The sequence below is a fragment of the Mandrillus leucophaeus genome, unplaced genomic scaffold (genome assembly GCF_000951045.1).
Source record: "Mandrillus leucophaeus isolate KB7577 unplaced genomic scaffold, Mleu.le_1.0 Scaffold162, whole genome shotgun sequence".
In the NCBI taxonomy this organism is placed as follows: Eukaryota; Metazoa; Chordata; class Mammalia; order Primates; family Cercopithecidae; genus Mandrillus; species Mandrillus leucophaeus.
Genome location: NW_012101610.1, coordinates 510,266 through 523,605, shown reverse-complemented (window position 1 = coordinate 523,605; position 13,340 = coordinate 510,266). Strand labels below are relative to the sequence as shown.

The 13,340-nt window shown below is 42.4% G+C and overlaps 1 protein-coding gene across 3 annotated transcripts in view; it reads right to left on the bottom strand.

Moving 5' to 3' along the window:
• DCUN1D3 (DCN1, defective in cullin neddylation 1, domain containing 3) overlaps positions 1-13,340 on the bottom strand; it is a 42,594-nt gene that overhangs the window by 22,422 nt on the left and 6,832 nt on the right. The window contains exon 1 of one of the 3 annotated variants that reach the window (XM_011976044.1): positions 1,018-1,037. The exons of the other annotated variants lie outside the window; for them this stretch is intronic. The gene's annotated coding sequence lies outside the window, so the exon portion shown is untranslated. Of the gene's footprint in view, positions 1-1,017; positions 1,038-13,340 lie in introns of those variants that run through there. 3 annotated transcript variants of the gene reach the window in all.

Genomic DNA, 13,340 nt, shown 5'->3' with positions numbered 1-13,340 from the left:
AAAAAAAAAAAAGAAAAGAAAAAAAAAAGAAAGAACAGAAAATGGCTAACTGGCACCTAAGAGATACTTTCTAAAGAATCAAATGAAAAATAAGCACCTACTATGCCCCTAGTGTACTGCACAAATCTACCTAAATGAAGAGTACTACCACTTTTACATAACAATGTCCATAAATAGTTTCCCAAGGTTTACTAGGCATCATTCTCAAAACATTTTTACACATATCAACTAATAAAACAATCCAACACTCCAATAATACCCTAGGAGGTAGTAAGCAGTAGAGCCAAAATTCAAACTCTTAAATTAAGGATAATGCTTTTCAACACTATTTTTTTTTAGGCCTGAATGTTTAAATCGCATCCTTCAAAACAGCATACTCTGATAGAGTGGTTTTTTGTTTGCTTTGGTGTGCTAAGTCTTTGAGTCACTGAGAAATGAGAGTTTGGACTACACAAGTAGTTTCAAACTTTAACAGCAATCTTCAGTGAGAAATATATTTTATATCCTTACCCAATGCACACATATAAATCCATGTATAACTCAAAGAAAAGTTCCATGAATATTTAACCTTCTAAATATTTACCCAAGCCCGGGCAACACAGCGACACTCTGTCTCTACAAAAAATTTTTAAAAATTAAGCGTGTGTGGTGATGCACACCTCTAGTCCCAGCTACTCAGGGGGCTGACAGAGAGAATTGCTTGAGCCCAGGACTTTGAGGTTACAGTGAGCGATGAGTGTGCCACTGCACTCCAGCCTGGGTGACAGAGCAAGACCCTGTCTCAAAAATAAATAAACAATCTACTCAATATTTACCCTTACTTCTATGATGCACTGATTTGTACTATTTCTTTTTTTTTTTTTTTTTCCATTTTAATTGTTGGTTATAACCCACCAATGAGATATGACCCATAGCTTGGAAATCTCAACCAAGCTTGATGAAGGTTCCCTCCAATACCTTTATTGTACCTGACACAACGTTAGGCATTTTACAGTCATGATAGCATTTACTCTCCACAGCTGCTCTCAGAGGTTCCTATGCTATCCCTATTTTACAGTTGAGGAAATAAGCTCAGAACTAAAGCAGCTTACACAAGTCCCTACCCCTGTGACAGAGACAGAGGAAACTCACCAAACATTTCGTCTGCTCCCCTAATTTCCAAGCATCCTTTCAGTTAGGTGGGGAAATGTGTTTACATTTTTTTTTTTTTTGAGACGGAATCTCACTCTGTCACGTGTGCTGGAATGCAGTGGTGCAATCTCGGCTCAGCAACCTCCGCCTCCTGGGTTCAAGCGATTCTCCTGCCTCAGCCTCCCAAGTAGACAGGATTACAGGCGCATGCTACCACGCTCAGCTAATTTTTGTATTTTTGGTAGAGATGGGGTTTTGCCATGTTGGTCAGGCTGGTCTCGAACTCCTGACCTTGTGATCCGCTCACCTCGGCCTCCCAAAGTACTGGGATTACAGGCGTGAGCCACCATGCCCGGCCTAGTCTTATGCGCACTGTTACCACTGCTCAGAATCCCTCCCCATTCCTTTCTCTAGTCTTGCTCTTTCATGCCTTGTGCTGGGATTTTACTTTCCACAGGACTCCTTCCTGACTGAGAGCCTCTCTGCCCCTCAGCACCTTCGTTTATAACACTGCATTTTTTTTTTTTTTTTTTTTGAGATGGAGTTTCACTTTTGTTGCCCAGGCTGGAGTGCAATGGCGCAATCTTGGCTCACCGAAACCTCCGCGTCCTGGGTTCAAGCAATTCTCTTGCCTCAGCCTCCCGAGTAGCTGGGATTGTAGGTATGTGCCACCACAATCTGCTTTTCTTTTTTTTTTTTTTTTTTAGTATAGATGGGTTTTCTCCATGTTGGTCAGGCTGGTCTCGAACTCCTGACCTCAGGTGATCCGCCCACCTCAGCCTCCCAAAGTGCTGGGATTATAGGCGTGAGCCACCGCGCTCAGCCAGCACTGCTATTTTTATAGCACTGGTTTTACAACATTTTCTAATTGTCGCTATCTAATGTTCTAACCAGAGGATGAGGTCCTTAAGAGCAAGATCTACAATAGGCACTAAAAATTACTGGAACAAGTAGCTGGCAACATATAAACACATTTCTTCTTCCTGAAATACGATGTATCCAATCCTAGAGTCAGTCTTTCAGAAAAATTCAGAATACATACGGTTCACTTTGAATACAACCATGAAAGCATTACATTTTGAACGCCAAAATTTTTTAGCTTACAAAACTGGTTTTTAGTTTCAGAAGTACCCTATGAATGATCCACATTCTGTCTGAGAACACCAGTCTTTTGCTCATAGATTTCTAACTTGAAAATTACAGTCTGGCTCTTCTTAGCGAGAAAATATCTTGTACAGGTTGAGTGTCCCTTACCCCAAATGCTTGGGACCAGAAGTGTTCTGGATTCTGAACTTCAGATCTTAGAATATTAACGTTGGACTTACCAGTAGAGCATCCCTAATACAAAAATCTGAAATCTGAAATTCTTCAATGAACATTTCCTTTGGGCCTCATGTCAGGAATCAAAAGTTCTGAATTTTAGAGCATTTCAGATTTTAGAGTTTCAGTAACCTCAGTACGTTAAAAGTGTGTTTTTAACTTTTGTTCTGTTAAACTGCTATCATAATTGAAAATTCTTTTGCTTAAGCAGGTTGTATCAGAAGTATTAAATACTGGAGATCTTTAGAACTTTCTGTTGAGTGAATCAATTGAAGTACTGTATGCAAATAGTAAATATGCAAATCAGAAAGGGGAGGAGCTTAGGCCAAACTGCTCAGAGGGAAGGAAAAACAGGTTTCCTTCCAAATGGGGAAAAGGCAACTGGAAAGATTTTTACCTGTTGCATAACTTTTTATTATCTCTTTCTGCTAGGCCAATCAACGGTTGAGAGCTGTAAACTTGGAAAAGCAAATGCTCGGATAAATTAAGCAATTCCAGCTCTTTGACTAGAAAAGTTTTAAAGTCAGAGTTAAAGATTAAGTCTTCAATTAAACATTTTTATTTTTTTACTTCAAGTTACCATGAATGTTCAAGTTTCTACCATCCTAAAAGGGCTTTATTTTAGGAGTGAAAAGATTCTGGATAAACTAAAAGGTTATTCTACCATGAGAAGACCTCTGCCACAATGTTGTACATCTTTCCTTCTGACTCTGTTATATGTTAAGTTTTTAAATGTGTGGTCTCAAATGCTCATACTTCTTATGGAGATTATACGACCATGGAGATAATTATTTGTATGACTGGGAAAGAACAGTCTTCTTTCATGTGGCTCTCATCTTTAAAAGCCCAACTGCTCAGCTACCCACAAAAGATCTTACTTAACCAAGACAAACTGATCCAATGGCAATTTCCCAAGAAGAGAAGAAAACAAACAGCCCCACTCTAGCTTTGCAAAACCTGGTCTGCAGACCAAGGGCGAATGTCACAACTCGGCCCCTCCCCTTTCAGAATATATCCAGACTTATCAGCCATTGCCTACATATAATGACTAACTTCAGCACCACAGGAAATGGGATGTTCTAGAAACCTGACATCTACAAGTAGGTGGTCTTGTAATTTTATATCCAAGGAGTTCTTGGTTTGAACTCAAGATCTGCTCAAAGGATGCTTGCTGCGCGTGTCGTCAATTAGATCTTAGTGGGAAGGCAGACTTGTAATCCTGCAAAACACAGCTTTCAGTAAAAAGCTTTTTCCCCCTTGTCAATGGCACATCTCTAGAGACAAGACAGAATGACAAAATCAAAATTTACAAAGTATGAGGAATTGAAGCACAGATCCCACCTCAGTTGGGAAACATCTGAGAGTTTCTCATTATGAAGTCATGTAGAAACCTTGTATTAAATAAATGAAGTAAGTTCGAGGTTGCAGTGAATCATGATTAGGCTATTGCACTCAGCCTGGGCAACAGAGTGAGACCCGATCTCAAAATAAATAAATAAAACAAAGTAGGAGAATAATCTTGGGCTATATCACTGCCACCATTTTGTGCTTTTTTTTTTTTTTTTTTTGAGACAGAGTCTCACTCTGTCACCAGGCTAGAGTGCAATGGCATGATCTCAGCTCTCTGCAACCTCTGCCTCCTGGGTTCAAGCGAATCAATTCTCCTGTCTCAGCCCCCTGAGTAGCTGGGACTATGGGCACCCGCCACCATGCCCGGTTAATTTTTATATTTTTAGTGAAGACGTGGTTTCACAATGTTGGCCAGGATGGCCTCCATCTCTTGACCTCATGATTCCGCCTGCCTCAGCCTCCCAAAAGTGCTGGGATTACCAGCGTGAATCACTGCACCCGGCATTTTGCTCTATTTTAACCTAATCTTCACTAGTAACACTTGACACAGGGAGCTATCACACTTGGAACCATCTTTACAGCAATTTTTTAAAACTAAAATTTGAAACACTAAATAACTTATTACAAGGAGCTATACCAGATCCATGGCCCTTTACAGGGTGTTAATTCAACAAGATCACTTGCAAACACAGACCAACACCCAACTGTAGATAATGAAGGATGACAGTGTTAAGATACAGAGAAAATGTCTAGGGACTACAGGTAATTAAGGCTTAAAAAAAAAAAAAAAAAAAAACCATAAACTACATCTGAAAGCAGCTTTCTCGGCTTCTATTGCTTAACAGAGATTTCCGTTTTATTCTGGGTTTTACTAAAAAAGCAAGTGCCTCCCACAGTAGTCTGTATCATTTCTACATTTCTATCGTTTTCCTTCTCAAGACCCCACTATGTTGAATTATGAGCAATATGACAAAGTGAAATGAGATTTTAAGTACTGCCTGCCTCAATGTTTAATGTCATTTTAGGGCACATGTCCCACTGTCACAAGGAAGAAGTAATGTACAGGTCAGCTCTTGAGATGGGACAGAGCCTTGAATCCATGCACTCGCTTGGCTTCAAGAAGCAATTAGGGTTTTTCTCCCACAAGAAAAGAACAAGTCAGACCCTAACTTTACTTTACTTCTAACCGCGGAACGTCCCAACAGCAAACAATGAGGAACCGTGGAGCAATCCAGGTAGCCAGGAAACTGCTAAAGGTGAAAGAGGAAACAATATTATTAATTTTTCCACTGGGGGGAAAAAAAAAAAAGGCCACCAACACTAATGTCTATGATATTTTATATTCTACAAAATCTACTTGTGGGTATTTTTGCCATGAATGCAAAAAAGAAATTTGTCAATTTGCTTGAGATAGTCAAGTCTTTATTTTTTTGCCTGAGACTTCTGAAGGCAAGTCGTTAAGTCCTGAAATCTGGACCTGCTCAGCTGTGGCCATCACCACAAAGACTTCATTAAATAAGGTGTGGCACTGCACTAGAGTTACTGAGTCCTGAAACCTACAAACTTCAGCCATTCGTATCCCATCTTTACCATCCCATCTACTGTTTACCTAATATTTGTCTTAAAAGCTTTTTTAAAATATATATCTACCGTTAAATATAAATGATAGAAGGCCATGGTTCTGGACCAAGCTCCTGCACTAGGCTCCAAGAGACCAGACTAAAAATCAAACTGGAGTCATTCATGCCCAAACTAAGTTTGTTATCTGACCTTCCCAGAAACCAAGAAAAAGAGATAACATCCAACTTCCCAAACTCCATGTTTAAATCTTAATTGGCATGATAATGAAGTTCCCTAATCCTTACACACACACACACAAAAGTTTGAAGTAATCTAATGCTAACTATTCAGTTATTTCTCTATTGTTCTGTCTCCCTGTCCTGCCTTACAAGAAAAGCAGCTTTGCAAAGACTGATACACTCTTTGTTCTTCCCTTCTGCTTTCTTCAGCCCTTCTGTCTATAAAGCCAACTCCTGCTTAGCTCATCTAAACACTTATTCTATATTATGGAATGAAACATCGCCCAATTCTAGAATTGCAATACAGCCAGTTGAGATCTGGAAACTAAACTGGTTGCAGTTTTGTCTTTGACATGACTTTAGTATCATCCTAAGCACTACTGTCCATGAATTCATAGGTGTGATATGATAGTTACGTTTTCATTCATACACATTAAAAAACAGAACTAGGCCAGGCGCGTTGGCTCATGCTGTAATCCCAGCACTTTGAGAGGAGGGTGGATCGCCTGAGGTCAGGAGTTCAAGACCAGCCTGGCCAACATGGTGAAACCGTCTCTATTAAAAATACAAAAATGAGCCAGGCGTGGTGGCAGGCACCTGTAATCCCAGCTACTCGGGAGGCTGAGGAAGGAGAATTGCTTGAACCCAGGAGGCGGAGGTTGCAGTGAGCCAAGATCGCGCCACTGCACTCCAGCCTGGGAGATAGAGCAAGACTCCATCTCAAAAAATAAGTAAATACAATAAAAAACAGAACTAGTAAACGAACAGTATTCATCATGTACCACCAAAAATCATCTTACGCACCATCAGCAGTAAAAAAAACACGTGACTATTCATTTCAGCAACACATAAATTACAAGTGTAACCAAAGCCACACCTTGAGAAAGAGTGATTTAGTCCTAAATCCTTTATGTTTTAGTTAAAGAAATAGACTGAGAGGGGATGTGATCTGCCCAAGGAAAACAGCAATGGTGGCAGAGTCTAGAGTGGAACTAAGGACTTAGTCCAGTGGTAGTCCCACTACAGTAGACTCTCTTGGTTGTTGAGCCACAGGAAGAATTAGAGACCCGGACTCACAGGAGTTCACCAACAAGTAAACTCTGAGCAGTCAGGAAGCCCTTTTGCATGTGGATCTGGGCTTTTCACTTTATTTGAGACTCTGTCAAACATTATCTAGACTGGCTGAAATAAATCTATTTCTTTTCCCAGAGTCTAATGTGGTTTTGCCCAACTAGCTGAACCTCAAAGCATACAGTCAAAGACAAAAATGTCTCCTGGATCAGTTTCCAATTCTTGATCCAAGTATTGACAAATGCTCCTTCTAACAACCCCACAATATCACCCCTTACTCCAAAATCTTTCTTCAGTTTAATCTCTCCCACTCTAGGTTCCCACGCCACCCCTAATCCTGCTCGAAGCAGCCCTGAGAAACATCGCCCATTATCTCTCCATATCACCCCCAAAAATTTTCGCCACCCCAACACTTCACCATTATTTTGTTTTATTTTTCTTATTAATATAAGAAGATAGGAATGTCAGGCCTCTGAGCCCAAGCTAAGCCATCATGTCACCAGTAAAGTGCACGTATACATCCCGATGGCCTGAAGCAACTGAAGATCCACAGAAGTGAAAATAGCCTTAACTAATGACATTCCACCATTGTGATTTGTTTCTGCCCCAGCCTAACTGATCAATGTTCTTTATAATCTCCCCCACCCTTAAGAAGTGTCTTTGTAATTCTCCCCACCCTTGAGAATGTACTTTGTGAGATCCACCCCTTGCCCCCAAAACATTGCTCTTAACTCCACCACCTATCCCAAAATCTGTAAGAACTCATGATAATCCCACCACCTTTGCTGACTCCTTTTTCGGACTCAGTCCGCCTGCACTCAGGTGAAATAAACAGCCATGTTGCTCACACAAAGTCTGTTTGGTGATCTCTTCACACGGACACATGAAACAAGTATCCTAGCCCCTGTCCCTACTGCTGGACTCATACAGGCTCTCTAGGGTTTCAGGAGGAAGATTTTCCATCTCTGGGTTTTAGGCCAGCTTTGGAAGCACGCTGGAAGTTTCCATTACAGAGTCACTAGTGTATTTCCCAGATACCCAGAGGACAGGTTTTATTTTCAAATGATAGATAACTTGTACTGTGTGCCTAGCAATCTTTTATACACTGTCCCATAAACTGACTATAAGAGGAGGTAAAATGATACACATGATTCTTGACTCCGTGGGAGTCAGCTGCCATTCCAGGTGGGCATAGCAATGGATGCCATACAGCCAATAATAGCTAAAGTTATTAAATGTTTGTTTTTATGCCCAGCACTGTGCCATGTCCTTCGAATGCACTATCTAATTGAATCCTCACAACTATTTACTGTGATTACCCTCACTCCATACATGAGGAAGCTGAGGCTTAGAGAGAGAAGTGGCTCATCCAAGGTCAAGTGGCAAGTTGGTGATAAAGTTCAGACTCAAACCCAGACTGACTCCAGAGCCTATGCTCCCTTAACCAATACACTATGTACATCTATTTTTTGTTTATTTGTTTTGAGACAGGGTCTCACTTTGTCACCCCGAATGGAGTGCAGTGACACAATCACAGCTCACTACAGCCTCAGCTTTCCAGGCTAGGGTGATTTTCCTCAGTCTCCCAAATAGCTGAGACCCCAGGTGGGCACCACCATGCCTAGCTAACTTTTGTATTTTCTGTAGAGACAGGGTTTCACCATGTTGCCCAGGCTGGTCTTGAACTGGTGGGCTTAAGTGATCCTCCTTGGCTAGGCCTCTCAAAGTGCTAGGACTACAGGCATGAGCCACCATGCCTGGCCCACTATGTATATCTAAACCTTTTAAAAAGTCATATTAAAAAGTAACATGGGCCGGGCACGGCGGCTCACGCCTGTAATCCCAGCACTTTGGGAGGCTGAGGCAAGTGGATCACTTGAGGTCAGGAGTTCGAGACCAGCCTGGCCAACATAATGAAACCCCATTTCTTCTAAAATAGCCAGGGCCAGGCACAGTGGCTCACATCTGTAATCCCAGCACTTTGGGGGGCCGTGGTGGGCAGATCACTTTAGGTCAGGAGTTCGAGACAAGTTCGGTCAACATAGTGACACCCCATCTCTACTAAAAACACAAAAATTAGCCGGGCATGGTGGCACATGCCTGTAATCCCAGCTACTTGGGAGGCTGAGGCAGAGCTGCTTGAGCCCAGGAGGAGAAGGCTGCAGTGAGCTGAGATCACACCACTGCACACTCCAGCCTAGGTGACAAAGTGAGACTCCGTCTCAAAAAAAAAAAAAATTAGCCAGGCGTGGTGTAATTACGTGCTGTAATCCCAACTACTTGGAAAGCTGAGGTGGGAGAATCGCTTTAACCTGGGAGGGAGAGGTTGCAGTGAGCCAAGATTACGCCACTGCACTCCAGGCTGGGCGACAGAGTGAAAAAAAAATAATAATAATAAAGGTAACATGAAATCTGTATTATAAAGTAAGCTTGTTTCTTGAGTGAGACTCTGTCTCAAAAAAAAAAAAAGTAACATGAAATCTGTATTATAAAGTAAGCTTGTTTCTTGCATTAGGGAAGAATAGACCTAATGCACCTCTGAAGTTCAAGAACACTGAATATTCTGGGAATGCCATTTCATACTGATTGAAGGAGGAAATTGCTGCTTATAATCTAAAGCTAATCAGTTTGCAGTATCTGGTGTGTCAAGAAATGCCAATTGTTAATTATCATTTAAATCAACTTTAGGTACCCTTATTCCATTACTACTTACACGATACAAAACTGGAGTACTAATGGAGTATAAGAAAAATATATTTGGTCTTTGTCCCTGGTTCCTGCCAGAGCTCCTAAAACCCTTGGAATTTTCTGACTGTCTTTTGTTATTCATGAAGAGCCCTCTGGACCACATGCCAGAGTTTATGCTAACAAGGTGATTTCACATGGGCCCTTATAGTTTCCAGTGAAGGGCTAGCCAAGCCAGAAAGACCAAGCACATGATTAGACTTCAAAGCCCCACTTTCTGAGCTCTGGGGAGGGGAGGGCTAGCTAGAGACAGAATTCAATCACCAATGGTCAATGACCATGCCTATGTAATGAATCCTCAATCAGAACTCCAAAACAATGAGGCTGGGAGAGCTTCCGGATTGGTAAATGCATTTATGAGCCAGGAGTGGCACACCAGGAGGGGCATGGAAGCTCTGCACCCTGCAACTCATACCCTGCCCTATGTGTCTCTTCCATTCAGCTGTTCCTGAGTTATAAATAAGTCCTTTATAACAAAACTGTAATCCTAAATATCATGCTTTCCTGAGTTCTGTGACTCATGCTAGCAAATTATCAAACCTGGGACGGGAAATCATGGGAACCTCCAAATTTATAGTCTGCTGGGCAGAAGTTCAGGTAACGTAGAAATATCCAACACCTGCAGCTGGCGTCTGAAGTGGGGCAATTTTGAGAGAATGAGTAAGTAATATGTGGGATGTGAGGGTCTAGGGGCCCACACCTGTAATCCCAGCACTTTGAGAGGCCAAGGCAAGAGGATCACTTGAGGCAGGAATTTGAGACCAGCCTGGGCAACAAGCAAGACCCCATCTCCACAAAAAAAAATTTTTTTTAACTAGCCAGCCATGGTGGCGTGTGCCTCTGGTCCTAGCTACTTGGGAGGCTGAGGTGGGGAGATCACTTGAGGCCTGGAGTTTGAAATAACAGTGAGCTACGACAGTACCACTGCACTCCAGCCTGGGTGACAGGACGAGACCCTGTCTCTCAAAACAAAAAATGAAATAAACAGGTGGGGTCTGTGCTAACTACACACAGTAACAGAACTGAACTACTGGACACTCAATTGCTGCCCAAGAACTGCTGGAATGATATAATTAATAACTCATTAAGAGGTTCACACTAAAACTAACCATTCTGATGCTCAGAAGCCACGTCCCTGCTTGATCTATTCATTAAATCTACACCTGTCACCAATTCAGAGCACTGCTTGCAGGCTGGCACTAGTAGGAAATCAGGTCCTATGGACAGATCACAGTACCTGGTTGAATTTTTTTTTTTTTTTTTTAAAGGAGAAAGACCAAACTAAATTGGCCTGCCAAAGAGAATGTGGATGTTGTAGAAATGTGAAGTAAAAAATGATTTTTTTTCTTTTTTTTTTTTTTGAGATGGAGTCACTCTATCGCCCAGGCTGAACTGCTGTGGCACGATCTCAGCTCACTGCAATCTCTTGCCACCCGGCTTCAAGCAATTCTCCTGCCTCAGCCTCCTGAATAGCTAGGATTAGAGGCGCCTGCCACCAAGCCCGGCTAATTTTTGTATTTTTAGTAGAGACGGGGTTTCACCATCTTGGCCAGGCTGGTCTTGAACTCCTGACCTTGTGATCCACCCACCTCGGCCTCCCAAAGTGCTGGGATTACTGGCGTGAGCTACCACACCCGGCCGATTTTCTTTAATTAGTAGTTTTTTCACATTACAGTTCCCATAAGAGAATCATTAATTACCTCAGTAATTGACATGTAACTGTTCTGTCTGGATAGCAAACATTGTTAAATGTCAAGAGCCACCACCCAGGGTTCTCTAACCCCACACTCTTAACGGATACAAACAATTACAATCCCTCCTTTCCCAACTTCTGATTTGTCAGAATAAAGCCCTAAGAGACAGGGATCTCGGGGAGCAGGGAATTGGCCAGCAGTCCGTAAAGATGATCGGTCTCCAAGATGGGAAGTTAAGTTGTCAGAGAGGAGTACGTGTAGGGTAGCTGGCCTTCAAGGGGGCACAGTGGTGATGATGGTGGTATTGTGGGCTGGGTGTGGAGTGAGGAGAAATGCCCATCAGTAGTCTAGCTGGGAACAGGGATAACTCCGGATTATGGCTGATTAGTCCATCTTGGAGACCAATTTGGCCAAAGCAGCCATTGTGTCCCTGTACTCATCCCTCTTAGGCAGAAATATCCTTTCCAGTTGCGGAAGAGAGGACTTGTGGTCAGAGACCTGCCAGCTCTAGAGGACCCTGTCCCCTTCTTGTGAATGGCGTTCCCTGGAGTTGGGCAATTTTGTGGGCCTGCTCCTTCCCTACCCTCTGTCCACAGTAAGTACACTGTTAGTATTTTCCATCCTCTCCCAGCTAGACCACTGATGGGCATTTCTCCCCAGTCCACAATACCACCAACCACTGTGCCCTCTCATAAGGCCAGCTACCCTACACAAGCTCATCTCCGACAACTGAACCTCCCATCTTAATTCTCTGGAAGTCTTTCGGCTTTTCTCTTTCATAAAAAGTTAGGAAACTCTCAAGCAGAATGCTCCTCACCATGGGCATGAGATACACCAATTGTTTTGAGTAAACGACTGAACAAGTGACTATATCAAAAAACAACTACATTTCTAAGAGAAAAAGAACCTGACAACATTCTCAAAAGTAGACACAGAGCATTCACTCTATCACTCCTCACTCTCTAATTCCACTTACTGAGAAGGAAGAAAATGTCACAACTGGGAAAAACACCTCCTCAAAGGGCCGGAGACTTCAGTGTGCCCCTGGATGCCGGCTTGTAGGACCCACACTGCTAGAGTCCCGGCACCCTCACTGTAATGGTATTATTCACCTCCCCCTCCTGTTTAAAGAGCACTTACTAGGCAAGTCATTAAGTAGACACAAAGCAACTATTTAACTGAAAGCCAATTTGCTTTACAGATATTTTTTAAAAATAAGGAATGCATGTCCATGTTGGTTATTTCCACAGAGCTGTTCAAAAGCAGTTCTGTCCATGGATCCACCTGGATTTTCCTCTTCAGATTCCAGGGCAGGTCACAGGAAACTGAAGTCTGGTTCAGCACTTTGCACAGGTGTTTGAGAGCAGGCCCACTTGCTTATCTGAAAAACTTACAGTGCACTGGCCATTTTGGGGTTTGGTTTGGGGGAAAAAAGAAAACTTACAGGGATAATGTCTCAACTCCTATTTGAATGTAATATGGTCACTTTCAGAACTATTCTGAAGAAAAAAAGCCAACTCTCTATTAAGTATCCACAACCACTACTAAAACTAAGGAGACTCCCACCCCATTACCCATTAATAACTTCGCTTCACATATGCTTCACTATAAGGAGTCTTCTCTGAAAGATGAAGAGTTTGTGACAAAATGTTTGAGTACAGAACCCAAGAATACAGAGTCCAAACACCAAGGATTCAATTAAACTCAACTTTATCGGGTGCCTACACCGACCTGTTTGAGAGATACAGTGCAACAGAGAGAACAAGAATTAGTGCAGAGAAGGCCTGATTCTAGCCCTGCTGCTGCCTAGAGCTTGCTCTGTGACTTTAAGCATTTACTCATCTTTTTTTTTTTTCTTTAAATGAGACAGGGTCTCACTCTGTCACCAAGGCTAGAGTGCAGTGGTGCGATCTCAGGTCACTGCAGCCAGACCTTTCTGGCTCAAGCAATCCTTCTGCCTCAGCCTCCCGAGCAGCTGACACTACAGGTGCACACCACCATGCCCAGCTCCTCTTTCTTATTTCTTGTAAAATGGGGTCTGTGTTGCCCAGACTGGTCTCAAACTCCTGGGCTCAAGAGTTTCTCCCGTTTCAGCCTCCCAAAGTACTGGGATTACAGGCATGCAGTGCACTACCACACCCGGCCTACTCATTTTTCTTGATTTCTGTTTTCCCACTAAAAATCACCACTTTTCAACCTGTTTTCAGCCTCAGAACATTTTATTCAACTA